The sequence below is a fragment of the Zalophus californianus genome, chromosome 9 (assembly GCF_009762305.2).
Source record: "Zalophus californianus isolate mZalCal1 chromosome 9, mZalCal1.pri.v2, whole genome shotgun sequence".
NCBI classification, from domain to species: domain Eukaryota; kingdom Metazoa; phylum Chordata; class Mammalia; order Carnivora; family Otariidae; genus Zalophus; species Zalophus californianus.
The window spans coordinates 29,749,986-29,766,723 of NC_045603.1; the positions used below are offsets into that span (position 1 = coordinate 29,749,986).

A 16,738-nucleotide genomic window follows, 5' to 3' on the forward strand; every position below is an offset into this window, starting at 1 on the left:
ATTAGGATCTTCTAGGAATATGAAAATGGGACTGAATGGGGCTTGTCAGTTTCTTACAGGTAGGAGAATTAATGTAAATTCAGGAAGTGTGTCCTGACCATGATTCACCATGCTTTGGAAGAAATAAAGATAGTCAACAAAGAGAGGCATACAGAGAAAAATAGAGTTAAGAAGCTCTGTGGTTTCCATGAATGATTAACACAGAGACCACTCTGGTAGATTTCCAGCCCTGATTTTAGTATTTTATCAATGGTCATGACTGGACTCTGATATCGTGGGTCCCTTGGGTACCACTGATCTTTTACAATATAGTACCCTGTAATTATTAAGCTAATTTGAAGATGGTGGTTACTAACTGAAGCTGCAACAACAAAATCAGCAAAACAATACTAGTGAACATCATGAAGTATCTTAAATGCCAGGTGGTCTTTAAATCTTTGTAAGATTTTCTATTTTATCTTCACAATGACCTTATGTGATAGGCCAGGATCACCTCGAAGCTCATGTCTGGCAGAACCAGAGTGTGAAACCAAGCAGCACAATGACTACCTAGTGTTTAACTACAGAATGTATACAGAGTACCATAGTATGGTGTTGGTCAACTGCATCAGATTCACCAGGAGTCACTGAAAAAAAAAAAAAGAAAAGAAAAGAAAAAAGAAAAAAAGATCAACTCCTAGGTCCAGACATGACCACAGAATCACAGTTTCTAGAGGACAGAAATTTTCCAGTTACTCCAAATAATTCTCATGCACACTTTGAGAACCACTACCCAATCAAGATCTAAGCCCAAGATATGGGTTGAGGACTGCTGCTGGGGTTGTGGTGTCAATATCAATATGTGTGCTGGGGGAGAGGGGTGGTCTAAGGAGTGCCAAAAATGCAAAGTGGAAGAAGGATTTCACTTCCATTGTTGTCTCCTGTATCCCTCAGCACCTTTTGTCCTGCCACCACAGAGCCTGATTTGGGGGGAATTCAAAGTCTGGGAAAGAAGTGGTGAATCCATCAATGGAATGATTTTAGACTAGCCTGGTTGGCTGTATCAATTTGGTTACATAGATTGGTTATTATAGATTTCTTTTTTTTTTTAAAGATTTTATTTATTTATTTGTCAGAGAGATAGAAAGCACAAGCAGGAGGAGTGGGAGAGGGAGAAGCAGGCTTCCTGCTGAGCAGTGAGCCCGATGTGGGACTTGATCCCAGGACCCTGGGATCATGACCTGAGCTGAAGGCAGTCGCTTAACCGACTGAGCCACCCAGGCGCCCTGGTTATTATAGACTTCTAATCCCAATCAGAATCATGAAAATTCAGTTTTGAGAAATTCTAACCCAGAAAACAAGGGACTTTGGAATAATGATTTCCTAAATCATAACATTCTTTTTGCATGTGGACATCATGCACGTTTTCTTTCTTGAGCAGAAATATATAATTGTATTTTTCTTCTTTTTCACCACCACAGGGATTTTCTGACAAGCTATCATTTGTGCTGATGAAACTATTCCATTCCTAAAGAGTGGGACGTCTTCCCTGTCATATTTTATTGGTTCTTCTGGTCATTAAATTTGACAGACTATAAATCCCCTGTTTACCATTAAACAGACTATGAATGACAAGATAGTTAATATTAAGCATTTCTGGTATACAGATTGTAGTTGGGCAATCAATAACACCATCATTCTAGGAAATTATTGCCATATGGAAGGGGGTATGATGATCATCAAAAAGAACTGTATGTTTTCTTTATATGTGGACTTAGCAAAAACAAAAACAAAAACCTAAAAATAAAAACTAGTTGCAAACACTTTGATTAGTAATAATGATGGGAGGGCGGGAAATAAATGGTTGGGATTGAGACAGAATATGTGGACTTTCTTTTGGATAGTATTTTCCCAACAGTATGAGGCATGGGAAATAAGAGAGACCTGCATCTAAATATAACAGCACTAACCCAATCTCACAGCCAAATGCACAAATCACCCATTAATTTTTTAAAATGTGTATGTTGTAGTGTTTATTAATGAGTTGATTATATTTTTAGAAATCATGGAAAATATGTAGACGCTGATGTCACTGTACTTTGGCTTTGTTAAAGATGTCTATTGTGAACAAAGTTGTTTCCTCCTTTGGCTCTAGGCACCAGACTGTTGCTCCCTCCTTCCCCACCCACCTACTCACTCCCTCCACTGCACCCAAACACTCTAGATCATAAGGAAAATATGTTTCTAAAGATTCAAATCTGTTATTTCCACTGCTGACTAAATTAAGTTCCTCACTATGTAGTTTCAAAGTCCTCTGTGTTTTTCCTACATGGTTCCTCTTATGAATGAAATGAAAAAGTTATATTATTGACTTCCTGTTTGTGTTCTCTGACACAAACTCCATGAGGATGAGAACCTTGTTTTTTTGTTTTGCTTGGTTTTGTGTTCCTCCACCTCAGCACCTATAAATCCTAGCCCCATGAAAAATGCCAGGCATTTGTGAATTGTTAAATATGCATGTGTATGTGTGTGTGTGTGTGTGTGTGTGTATTTTAATGTTGAATGCCTATCTACCAATTAACCTTTTACTCATTGTCACTGGATGCTTTTGATTGAAAGAATATATGGTAACCTATTATTACTTCACCAATTCAGCTGAAGTTAAAAGATCTATGGGAGCAAGAGAACTTCTACTTTTTCTCCAATTCATAAAAATACACAGATTTAACCCCACCCAAAACAAGTCCATGTTAAGCTTGTTAGGACACAGTGATGTAACTCAGTCTTCATCTTCCATATTTCAGTAATCCCAAGCAATCCCAAAATCTTTGTGTGTTTTTTGTTTGTTTCTTTGTTTGTTTGCTTGTTGTAAATTGCTCTTTTCTTTTGACTCAGCTACATCTCCTTCCTTAATGCCAATGCCCCAATTTTTCCAACAAAGCTCCTAGGCCTCTATTTCCCTACAGAATCGCAACACCTCAAGGATGGAGACTTTACCAGGTATATCAGAGAACACTCACACACACTATTAGGGCCATAATTGAATAGTTGAGGCACAGGGTATGGAATGGGGACTGTACTTACAATTCTAAATAGTATTTCCAATACTGATATTGTATTGTGTTGTCAGTGGCCCCACTGTTTAGCAAAGCAGTCCTTTTTATTTCTCTTACTCAGAAGCTTTGACTTCTGTTAATCCATATGTAGCTCCATTAAGCCATTATAACCAGCACACAGAGTACACCCTGAGATGTTCTTTAGTTGAGTGCAAACTTGTGAATCAAAGGGCTGGACACTTGGTTTAAATTAAAAGGCACATTCAGACATTTCAATGGAATTATACCATGGAAGAGGAACACAGAAATGATAAATCTTTCTTTGGTAACCATCGAAAATTTCTTAGCATTCTACCCAGTATCTACTAAAAAATCTATCAAGAATATAATGAAGTTAATAATTCCATGGACATTTTTAACTTGTGGTATGGATTCTATTAGGAAAAAAAAAACCTTAAAAATAATTTTATCACTTCCTGTCAAAAACATCAAAATCATTATCCTACAGTAACACAGAAAATAAGAATAAGAGAGAAAGATAAATGTGAAAAGCATTTTGAAAAAGGTAAGGGATAAAGGCTAGAGAAGTGAGATACAATGAGGCAAACTACTGAATAAAAAACATACTATACTGTATGACTGACAGAAAACATAGAGAAACAGAAAGAATAATCCAAATTTTATGAGAAAAATAAATCTCCACGAAACTTTGGCATAAGATTAAAGTCATGGAGTATTTTAATTAAAAACTCTGTAATGACATGGACAAGTAGCAACTGATTTCTCTGCTTCATGGAGTTTTCAAGCCAGAAGGTGATGATTCCAAGATTTATAAAGTTTTGCAATAAACATAGGAGAGAGAAAAGATAAAATCTTACCTTTCTTCTCTGATGAGGTTTATGGATTCTCACTGTCCAAAGATGGAAGCCTACCCTGTCTTCTTGGGACTGCCACAGAATATACTATGCAGGCGCGCGCACGCGCGCCCACACACACACACACACACACACACACACACACACACCCATACATAAGATTCATAGTAATAAACTGTTATTTTCTAGTTGATTCTACTTGTAAAAAGATTTTTAGTTATTTAAGGGCAAGGAAAAGTCTCTTCTTCCTCTGTGCCCCAGAGAATTTGAGAGAGAGATGGTAATTAGCATGCACTAATTAGATAGAATTATATAATCAAATTTAAGTCAAATGAATTCCTTTCTCTATGATTTCACATAATTCCCTCAGAATTTCAGAAATCTGAGGTAATCCATTTGCCAGCAACCAACCTCCAACTTAGTTCCCTAGAAACATATCTGTCTATACTACTCCCATAAGAACACAAAAATCAAGACAATATATAGGGTTAAATATCCAGATTCCATTTTGATAGTCAAGATTGTTTCAATTTTGGATAATAAATGCCAGTGGATTTGAGTTCTAAGCAAACCCATAAACATCTGTGAGCTGATATTACCTTATATTTCACAGTATTTGGATAATGAGGCTGTTATTTTGTACCCATCATTTATAGAGAGCCCAATGATGCACCTTTAATATACTTTATCTTCGTTAATGTTAATAAAAACCTTGAAAAGTCTATATTTTTTATCCTTTGTTTTCTAATAAACTGAAACTTGGTGTTTTCAAGTTAGGTAGAGTCTGCCAGTAACATCTCCAGTAACTATGCTTTTCTTCTTTCTTCTTTAACAGAATACTGATTTTGTTGGTTTTGACAAAGTTTCCACCTACAAAACATTTCTCAGACTCCTGTGCTGACATAGGTAGCCATATAGTGATATTTATAGACAAAAAGATGTAAGTGAATTTATTGGGAAGAATTTCTAAAAAAGCATTGTAAACAGGGAATGGACTTATATGATACCACATGTATCCACTTTGCTCTTGGCATGTGTCCCCTCTTCCACCCTGCCGATGTATAGGCCAGAGCTCCAGCAGCTATCTTGAGCAGAGAAAAGATAAAAAAATCAACCCTGACATCCCTAAGACATCAGGCTGCCTACATCTGAATTTCTTGCTTTTGAGGGAGTAACACAGTAGCCATGTTGCTTAAACCACTGTTCCTAAAATTATCTGTTACATGAAGATGAACACCTGTCCTTAAGTTTGACACCCAGTGACTAGCCCAATGTCTCATAGCTATCAAGTAATATAATTTCTTCTGATTCCATATTCAATAAGAAGCATAAGAAAAGAAATCCTCAGTGTTAAATCAGCTTGCCAAAATAATACTTAAGGGCTTAACTGCAGGGCTAGAATTATCCCTTAGATTCAACTATATCCTGAGATGCAAAAATAGGTTCTTTACTGCCTCCTTCATTGTTTGTATTTATGCATTTGTCAAATATTATTTAAAAGTTTACCATCAACAGATAATGTGTTGTCTAGAGACTATGAACTAAAAATTTGACTGCTACCAAGAAGCTTACAGTCTAATTGGGTGGCTACGGCAAATAAATAATTAAGGAAAGAATTACTGTTATTGTGATAAATGCTACAAAAGTAATGTATTATTATGACAGCATGTAACAGGGGAGTCTATTCCTGCCTGCAGGGTCAGAGAAGGCTTTGGAGATATTAAAAAGTAAACTGAAGCACATTAAAAATTTTCAAGAGTTTATCTGAGCAAACTCCAGTTGATTCCAATTGGGCAGTACCAAACTGAAAGTGGTCAGAAACACTGCCAACAGGAGCTAGGGGAAAGGTTTTTATAGAGAAGATGTAGAAACAAAGTAAGGACATCATTTGATTGGTTACAGCTTAGACGGCTGATTTACTTGGGAAAGCCTATTTTGCTGTTTGTGATTGGTTGTTCTTAGATTTAGATTTCTTAACCTTGAAACATTTGAAGGAATTTACTCTGGCTTAGGTTCGGTTTGCTTACTTAGGTGTCAAGGCATTAGTGCCACATTAGTCTAATGGCCTCCTTGTTTAATTGTTTTAACAGTGAGAATGTAACATTTGTGTTGACTTCTGAAAGATAAGTGTGAATTAGCCAGACAACTGAAAGGAGTGAGGATTCAGGCATAAAAAATAGTATGTGTAAAGGTTCTGAGTTTTATAATAAGAGTGGGAGAAGTGGTTCACAATTAAACTGGAAAAGTAGGCTTAATAGGCAGGTCCTTTTAAGGCTGTTCTGAGATTTTAGATCTTATCACAAAAGCGTTAGAAACCGGGCGCCTGGGTGGCTCAGTTGGTTAAGCAACTGCCAACTCCAGGTCATGATCCTGGAGTCCCGGGATCGAGTCCCACATCGGGCTCCCTGCTCGGCGAGGAACCTGCTTCTCCCTCTGGCCCTCACCCCTCTCACGTACTCTCTCTCTCATTCTCACTCTCTCAAATAAATAAATAAATCTTAAAAAAAAAAAGCGTTAGAAACCATGGAAGACTTGCAAATGGGAGAAGAAGCACATAACCAAATGGATTTGGGGATTAAGAAGAAAAACAGTATAACTGAAATATTTTTTTAAAAAATGTTTTGGAGTAAGACGAGAGAAAGCAGAACTATTAAGATATTATTATTGTTGTAGTTCAGGTAAAAGATGTTGGTGAGTTAAATTCAGTGATATTAGAAGAGTTAGAAAGAAGTAGGTAGATTTGATAAGTATTTAGGAGGTAATTGCCTCTGGATGTAATGGCTGATGGGATAAGAGAGGGGTAAGAATAAAGATAAGAGACTTCTTGCTTCTTCTCTGAACTCCTGAGTAGGTACTGTCATAAAACAACAAGATAGAGAATACAGGAGAAGAAAAGATTTTTAAGGGTAAAGCATTACTCCGGTTTGTTGAGTTTGAGGGATGTATACCACATTCAAATGAAGATACTCAGTAGGCAGTTGAGTACAAAGGATATAACTCAAGAGAAGTCTGGAATGGTATTCCAATTGTGGAAACATTTTATTGCCATACTCCAACCTTTTTTGTTTCTAGATTAGAAGCTCTTTGTACTACCATACCAATAAGTAGTTTTATACTGAGAATTTGGTAGATCATTCTATCTTTATCCATCCTACTTGCCTTGCTTAATTTCCTCTCTTGACAATTCCAAATGAATTAGTCAACCTTCTCAGAAGGCAACTTCATCACTGAGCATTGCATCTGCCTCCTATAAACTATTAAAATAATAGCTAGAAGAAAAACACCACTGATGCACCAAGCACATAAATGTCCCAGACACTGTGGCTTTCTTTGTATATATGATTTCTAATCATCTTAACAACTTTATAAAGTATTTCAACACCATTTTATAAATGAATGAACTGAGATTCAGATGCCAAACTGATCACAGTATTCCTATGGTGACTGGGAGGCTTGCCTTCAATCCTGAATCTCTCAGACTCCCACACTATCTCTCAGTGTTCTCATTGAGGGGCTGATAAAAAATGTTTCATGGTAGCGATGGAAACAAGTACCAGCTCTTCCTAAATTAGCCCTAAATACTACATGCAAATAATCCAGGAGTGTTTGAGAGAGTGGTTGAGCTCCTTTCCTGAGGAAAGCTATATTTAGAGATGAGATATGGGTGATGTTCAGAATATAGCTGCAAGAGCAGATATTATATCTACCCCCTTTGTTTACTTTTATAAGGGAGATGAACAAAGAAGCTTACATTTCATCACTTTATAAACTAATATGTCAAAATTGGCCTTAAAAGTCCATTTCTTTTAATAAAGATCTCAGAGGGATGTCAATTTAGAGTACTTGTGATGAATGCTAACTTAATTTCTATAGAAACAGCAGAATGCTCTCTCCATAGTGGGATAGTCAGGCTCCCTTCAGCACTCACTGCTTCCAAGAATTTGGCGCATTAATGAGACAGGTAGATGAGGTGGGAGAACCATCCTTTAGATTTCATCCTGACCTTACTTTGTCTTTATCCCAATCATTTCACCTTTTGTTTTGGGAAAATCTCACTCCAGATTTTGCTCATTTTTCACAAATGAGGGTCAAGATGGATGTAATCTTTTCTTAGTAGATTCTTTCTTCAAGCATAGAGTACCAATTAATGATGTAAATTATTTATTTTAAAAAAGCATTCTAAATAGTGTGGAGTAGAAATAGAAATATCCTCACCTGCCTTCAACATACCCATTCTTATTTTCAAATTATTTTATCTGGTAAAAATTGGTTTTCAAAATGACATCTTGAATAGAATTTTCTTATAAATATTTATTTTAAAATAAAATTTCTTTAAAAACAAAATATACTAGTTTTCCCAATATAAAAATAAATTCAAAAATTATATAGACATAAAAAATTTAAATTTGCTATATTTATTTCCAGCTCTTTTCCTCTCATGACTATGATAAAATATACACAATTTGTGTTTTGATAGCCTAGTTTGATAGCCAAGTTTGAGTGATTTTTTGCTTATGAAAAGTACCATATCATATTATGAATTAGCTTTGGAGACTTTTATCAGTTCAACTAGCTTCCTAGCAAATTCACAATATATGAAATTGAAATTAAACAAACTTGATCAGTGCCTACCACACTGAAGCAGTGATTCTCAAAGATCCCCTGAATGTGTTGCAAATCTTAAGTCCATTGTCCTCCCAAGAGTTTACCCTATTGCCTCCGGAATTATGGCTTTTCTTTCCCTTCCGCCTCAACTGAGTGTGTCTTACTGGCAGACTGTTCCCTGGACTTATTCAGAGAAGGTGATTCTGAGAAATGCAGTTCTGTGAGGGTGTGGTATGATGCCAAACAGCAAACCATCTAGCACATTATCTTATTGAGAAGTTGAAAAGGCTGAAGATCACTAAAGTTTCCTGATTTAATGATACTCATTAAAACATCGTTATTACTTCTTCTGCCTACTGGTACTCCTACTGGTAGATATTCCTAAAAGCATTGATTATGGTCAAGGCCAAATACAGTCCAGTCCTAGACCTCTTTTTTTGCTACACACCTAACCCTCAGTGTCACATTGCAGATTTGTGACTTAAATTACCATCTATACACTGGAAACTCCCAAATCTATATTTCTAGACTGAACTTCTCCCCCTCCACCATTAAAATATTCCCAGAATCCAATTGACCCTAACGTCCATGCCTACCACCTTAAGCCAAGCTAAACATAACCAATTGCCTGCTTCTTAGATTTCTACCTTTGGCCTTTAGTGTCTTAGTCTCAAGAAAGCAGACAGAGTATATAGGTGATTCTTTTAAAATGATGTATTATGTCACTCCTCTGCCCAAAACCCTTTAGTGGCTTTCCCTCTCTCTCAAAGTAAATACCCAATTCATTGCAGTGTCCTACAAACAAGGCCCTTGGATATCTGGCCATCATTATCTCCCTAACTTCTTTTCTTTTTTTTTCTTTCCTTTCCTTTTTTTTTTTAAGATTTTATGTATTTATTAATTTTGAGAGGGGACAAGTGGGGAAGAGGCAGAGGGAGAGTGAGAGAATCTCAACAGACTCTGCACTGAATGAGGGGCTCAGTCTCACAACCCTGAGATCATGACCTGAAACGAAGGCTCTTAATTGACAGCCACCCAGCATGACCTCCCTGACTTCTTTTTCTATTACTCTTGCCTGACACTTACTTCACTCCAGCCCCACCAGCTTCCGTTTCTCTGCTACACCAACCATCTTCCTACATCAGGGGTTTTGAACTTGCTTTTCCTTCTACTTTGACTTCTTAACTCAGGATTCTGACCAAATGCCACCTTCATAATGAAGCCTTCTTTGACACCTGTATATACAATAATATCTTTAAAAAAAAGAAAACAGTATCTCACTCAACCAACCATTCCATCCCCTCCTTTTAAATGCTTAAATTATTCCTTGGCAAATGTATGTATATGCATATAAATATGTATGATATATTTATTTGTTTTTGTCTCTTGTCTCCACTAGATTTTAAACTCCATGAGGTTGAGAACTTTGTTTTATTCACTGCTATATCTACAGAGCAAAGAATAGAGCCCAGCATTTCATAAACCCTGCATAAGTAATTGGTGAATGAGTAAATGAATAAAATCTGAGTAGTTCAGAGAAATGACAGACAAGTGTGACCATCAAGCAAGCATTTGAGTTTAACGGTAATAAGTATATTAGGCTAGGCTATCCAAGAAAGATGTGTACTGCACAGCAAAGATCATTGATCTAAACTGAATATCAACAACTCTTATTCAATTTGGTATGTAGTCAGTAGTTTCTATTTTATTTGGCCCTATATTAATATAATATGTTATCAGGCTGTGGACTAGCCCTTCCTCATAAAATAGCACAGTAACTCCAGGCTCTATTGAAAAGTGAGAACATTATGCTATTTCTTTGACTTTCAAAATAAGCATTATCAAAACTAAAGAAAAAAAATACTTCTTTTGTGATATCTGGAGAACTTACTCTGAGCTAATTTAACTGGCTCTTCAGTCACATGTCCATATTTTCCACTGACAATTTCTGAGTTTCTTCCTTTCTTCTTCCTCCTTAACTTTGTGCATTGTTTTCCTTATGTCTGAATGCTCTTCCAGCACTGATTTACTTATATTTTCTCTGTTTCTGAGACTCATGTCAAGTGCCAATTACCTGAACCAACCTTTCCCTGGTTCTCACATAGGTAGATCAAGTTGTTCTTGAAGGAAGTAACTATATATATCATACAAATATCATCAGTGCCTTTCACACAGCCCTACCTAGAGTAGGTACTTATTAAATATTAGGTACTAAATTATTTTCTGAATGCATATAAGGAAAACAAACTAGTATTCAAAGATGAATAGGCATTCCTGAATTCCAACATTTAGCATTGAAATCAGACTGTTTTATATTCCAGAGACAAATCTTCACTGAGGAAAAAAAAAATCATTTTTTTGTAATGTCACATACCTTGAACTCTGAGGGTCAGAAAATATTTAATTTTGTAATATGAAAATATGGTTTAGAGAAATTAAACTAGCAAATTTCCCACTTGGGTAATATGCTTTATTTTTACCCAATAAATATTTTTATAATATAGTTTAATGTGTAAAGATTTCCCCTTTGTGAAAACCGATGGACTTAGTAAAGTTTAATCACTAATTTATGTATACACACTTTTTTTTTAACATGAGATTTTGATTCCTACAGCTAGAAAAATTATGAAATAACTCTCATTCCTAACTCTATCTACCCCTAGAAGCCATGCTCAATCCACAATCTCATTGGCAGGTGTGAACTTGACTTCTCTGTCAAGCGAGTCACTTGAAATGGGAATATTACTTTAATAGAACCTATTTGAGTCAAGTTAATCTAAAGAAAATACAAGGAAGAAAGAAAAAAGTTGTCATGTTATATGAATATGCAGAAAAGCATAACTGAAAATGAATAGTTAGGGAACAAAGTCTCTAAATAATGATTTTTTTTTGCTTGACTTCAACCTTACTAATTTTAGAAATTAAAATATACTGCTAAAATGGCTGCATCTCTAACACCAATATGAAATCCAAGGAGCCAAAAAGCTAAATACAAGTTTGGTGGTTTTTTAAAGGTATGTCTAAAAATTCTTTGATACTCCTTCCCTTGAGAATTGTAGCTTAGTTCCCCCCTCTTTTAGTGTGGGATAAGCTTGGTTATTCACTTCCAGCAAAAAAATACTGTAGAAGGATGAGGATCACTTCCAAGATCAGGTTATAAAAAGATTTCAGCTTCTATCTTATGTATAGTCAATCTCTGTCTCCCCACCTCTGTCTTTATCTCTCTCTGTGTCTATGACTCTCTTTGTCTCTGTCTCTTTCTGTGTCTCTGTCTCCCTATCTTTCTCTGTCTTTCTCTCTGTATGTGTCTATCTCTCCATGTCTCTGTCTCTCTCTATGTCTGCTTATCTGTCTGTCTCTCTCCCTCTCTGCCTCTGTCTCTGTCTCTCTCTCATCACCCATTCTCAAAGAAACCGGCTGCAGCAGATGAGGCAGTTCTGGGGAGGTGGAAGCTAGCTCTCAGGTCCTAAGGACACTCAGGCAGCCCAATGGAGAGGTTTACATGGCAGAGGACAGAGGCCTTCTGCCACCAGCCATGCCAGTGGGCCACTTTGAAAGAGACTTCATCAACCCCACTCAAGACTTCAGATGTCTTCCTCCCCAACTGATGTTTTCCTACAACTTCAACTAAAACACTATATTAGTTTTCTCTTGCTATGTACCAAATTACCACACACTTAGTGGCTTAAAACAATGTATGTTCATTATCTCACAGTTTCTATGGATGTAGCCCAGTTAGATCCAAGCTATGGATCCAAGCCCAGGCACAGCTCAGGAGGGTCTCCTGCTAAGGGTTTCACAAAGATGAATCAAGGCTAAACTGAATTTCTTTCTAGAGCTCAGGATACTCTTCCAAGCTGCTGGTTGGCAGAATTAATTTCCTTGCAGCTATAAAATTCTTAGTGACTTGCTCCTTCAAGCCCAGAAAAAAAGGCTCTTGACCTCTAGATCCTCTTTTAAAGGGTTCACCTGAAAAGTTAGGCCCATCTAGGATAATCTCCACCTGAAGAACTTAAAGTCAACAAATTAGAAACTTTAATTACATCTTCAAATTCCCTTCACTTTTTCCATATTCTGTTGAGTCAAAGGCGATTGTACACAGGTGTGAATACCAGGGGGCAGGAATCATGAGGGCCATCTTAGAATTCTACCTACCACAGATCCCAAATCAGAACCATTCATCTAAGCCGCTCCCAATTTCCTGACTTATGTGAGATAATACATGTTTTTTGCATTAAGTTGTTAAGTACTGAAGGAAAAGAGTATCACTTTTACTGATATTTTGTTACACAGCAATTGATAACTAATACAGTGAGGCTATACGTGTGTGCATTATACTCAGGGAAGAGGGATTCAATATCATCCCTCTTCTCATCTTGGTTTGGAAAGCCCAGTTCTTTTGAAAGGGTATGTTGAAAGAGTAATATATATCAAGTAAGGTTATAATTTTTGGGTTTCACATGAAGACCTTTCAGAAAAAAATAGCACAAAGTATTAGAAATTGCAGAATATAATCCTAATACTCAAAAATTAACTTAAGAAATTGATATAGAATTGGCACTAATTCTTACATCAGAGCTGACCCCTTAAGAAGCCATAGTATAATACATTTTGATGTCAGAGTAGAATAGAAATTTAGAACAGAATCATCTTATAGCCAAATCAAATCAACAAGAACAAATGGTTCTTCCTAACACATCAGTAATTAAAATGTTTCATATTAAAAGTCATGAAATATTTTTTCATTGAAAATTAATGCCCATTACATGAAATTCTGCTCTGTAACAAATGAGGTTAAAAACAGATTCTGGGTCACCTGGGTGGCTCAATCAGTTGAGTTTCCTACTCTTGGTTTCGGCTCAGGTCATGATCTCACAGGTCATGGGACTGAGCCCCACCACATCAGGCTCCATGCGAGGCAAGGACTTGGCTTGAGGATTTCTCTCCATCTGCCCCTCCCCCCATTCACACATACACTCTCTAAAATGAATGAATAAATCTTATTTAAAAAAACAGTTTCCATACAGATGCATTATATAACCTTTCCTTATTACTTAGTAGTAATAGCAGTGAAAAGTAGTGGCATGGATATGTGTTTAAGTAAAAAGATTACTTCATTATACATGAAACTGAAAATTAATGAAAATAACTTTTAATTCTCAGAGGATTTCTGTATAACCTCTGTTTTTTAATATATAACTGATCTTCTTAAGATCAGTTAATAAAAAAAGTTTTTGTTGTGCGTGAATTATGGATTACTCAAAAATCATGAATTATCCGTAGATCCTCTTGCTTTCAAATATTTATTAGTTACTTATACTGCTACTTACATAACTTGTTCAGTGTAATAGAACATTTATTTTAATAAAATAATCAATTCAAAAGATAACATTAAAAAACAGTTATTACATGGGCGCCTGGGTGGCTCAGATGGTTAAGCGTCTGCCTTCGGCTCAGATCATGATCCCAGGGTCCTGGGATCGAGTCCCGCATCGGGCTCCCTGCTCCTTGGGAGCCTGCTTCTCCCTCTGCCTCTCTCTCTCTCTCTCTCCCTCATGAATAAATAAATAAAATCTTTAAAAAAAACAGTTATTACCTCTGTGTTGGGGGAAAAAAAACCCATCAAGCTAAAGAAGACAACTGCCTTGGTGAGATTATTTGTATCAGTGAAACAGACGACAGAAATTATTTATTGTTTCAATAGTGGGGACAGACGAGAAACTAAGATTTATAGCGATAGGTATGTGGACTGTAAGTTCACTATGATTTGTCTTTATTGTTTTAGTGAATTCCCAGTATAGAAGTGATATCTTCATTCATGTACAAATATGAATGAAGTTTTAAAGGCAAACATAATGTGATTTTAGACTCTTTGCCTTACTGCTTATTGTATGTTACCATTTTTGCAACATCGGGAAAAGGCAACTCTACATATTATCTTCATGGCCAGCAGCATTGCTGCAAAGCAGAAACTATGAAAACAAGAGAGAAGGAGGAAATAGTAAGCAATCAGATTTCTTTTCCTAAGGAGAAAGAGGCCCCTGGTATCTAACTAGTCATAAGGCAATTTATGAATATGAGGATTCCAGAAAGCAGTTTTATAATATTGCCTTTAAAAATAATAAAACTCTAAAAACAGAGGATTTAGGGCAATGTTGCATGGTGGAATGAGCTTTAGAAAAGCACTTCTATACCCATTATTTAATTTCACCTTCCCAAGTTCCCTGTGAGTGAATAAGGCAAGAGATATCTCTGACTTTTGCAGATGAAAAATTGAGTCTCAGAAACATTGTTATTGGTCCAAGGTTGTGTAGTTATTAAATGATAGACCTAGGAATAAAACTCAAGTTTTATGACTAGTTTTCTGAAGTTTTTTCTACTAGGAAATGTCACTTTGACTCATCCACATAAGATAACTTTAAAATTGGATCTCCATGAACTAATAAGAGCCAAAGAGTCTTAATTTTAAAATAAGAAAGGTAGGATTTTATAACTCTCAGATTCAGCCTCCCAGAGAGTTAAAGTGACTTAGGGCTGGTCTTACAGTCAGCCTTGCAAAAGAGTTTACATGGTAGGTTTTAGCACTTTACTGATCAGAAATAGTGTTACTGTAGAAGATTCAATAGCTAATAAGTACTGGAACCACAAGTCTCCTTCACCTCACAGGGATTCCAGAGTATAGTGCAACTCAGGGATTCCAGGCAAATTATTCTCAAATTGGGGTGTTCATAGCCCAGAGCCACTGTCTAAGACAGTGTATGAAACTGAAGGGCAAACTGGACACATCTTTTCAGAGTGTCTATTTTACTAGGTAGTGACCACTCTGGCACAGTTTTCTTACACTAAGACAATGAGAAATATATCATAGACTGCAAAAATCAAATGAATTATTAAAATGAAAGAGAAGACTTCAAAGATATTTCTCACATTGGTGGTTTCTTGGATTCTGCCCCCAAGCTCCATGGGTGTTTATTTACTTTCCTTTGAAGTTAGAGTACAGTTTGTAAAAAAAAAAAAAAAAAAGAAGTTAGGCAAGCAGTGCTTTAGGATACAAAGCCCCTTCCTCTCTATTCACCTCTCTCCATGATACAATCCTCTAGTGCAAACCCACCCTTCTCTTAAAATCCCAAGTCATAAAATTGTCATCAATTAGTCTACAACTTAGGATTTCTTTACGTATCTTTATACATATATTCTTAGCCCTCTGACTGGACTAAAAGATATCTCCTTATCTTGATAAAGGAATGCTGTGTATTTTTCAAATTTGACACTTCTAAATAATTATAATATTGCCAGTTTCACACTGACTTCTCATTATTGGCTTGACTGATGCTTCCTGCTCCATTTGGCATGCCTATCTTAAAACTTCTGTTTTTATATTCCACTTAACCAATAGTTCCTTTTCTTTCCCTGCCACCTACCCCAACTCCTGTAAGCTAAAACTCTTTTTGTCCCTACACCAGATCTATAACCCTTACCAATCAAATCAAGGATGATATTTTACCTAAAAATTGAGATAGAAACTGAATGTAAAAACTAAATTGAATTTACAGAATGCCTATACTTAGACTTGTACAGTATGTAGCCTTTCCAGACTGGTTTCTTTCACTAAGGAATACGCATTTAAGGTTCCTACATATATTTTGTGGCATAATAGAGTATTTCCTTTTATCACTGAATAAAATTTCATTGTATAGATATATCACAGTTTGTTTATCCATTCACCTTTTGAAGGACATTTTGGTCGCTTCTAGCGTTGGTACAATTATGAATAAAGCTGCTATAAACATTTAGTGCAAACTGTTGGGTGAAACTAGATTTTCAATTTATTTAGGTAAACACCTAGGAATGTGATTGCTAGACCATATGGTAAGATGACTTTACCTATGTAAGAAACACAAACTGTTCTTCAAAATGGCTGTACCATTTTGCATCCCACAAGCAATGAATGAGTTTCCACTGCTCCACATTTTTACCAGAATTTGGTATTGTGAGGGTTTTTTGGTTTGTTTGGTTGGTTGTTTTTTGGGGGGGTTTTGTGGGTTTTTTGTTTTGTTTTGTTTTTTGTGGGGTTTTTTTTGCATTTTAGCCATTTTAATAGGTGTAAAATGCTTTTTAAACTTGTTTTGTATTATTCGTTTCTCTTCAAGATTTATAGCCTATTAAAATGCTAAGCTGTATTCCTGCTAAAATAAAAATCAAACTTAAGCTCTGCATGTGTCT

At 36.1% G+C, this 16,738-nt stretch overlaps 1 long non-coding RNA gene across 1 annotated transcript in view; it reads right to left on the reverse strand.

Moving 5' to 3' along the window:
• The window catches only part of LOC113922729, a 136,964-nt gene that overhangs the window by 23,190 nt on the left and 97,036 nt on the right, over window positions 1–16,738 (reverse strand). The gene's annotated exons all lie outside the window — the stretch shown is intronic.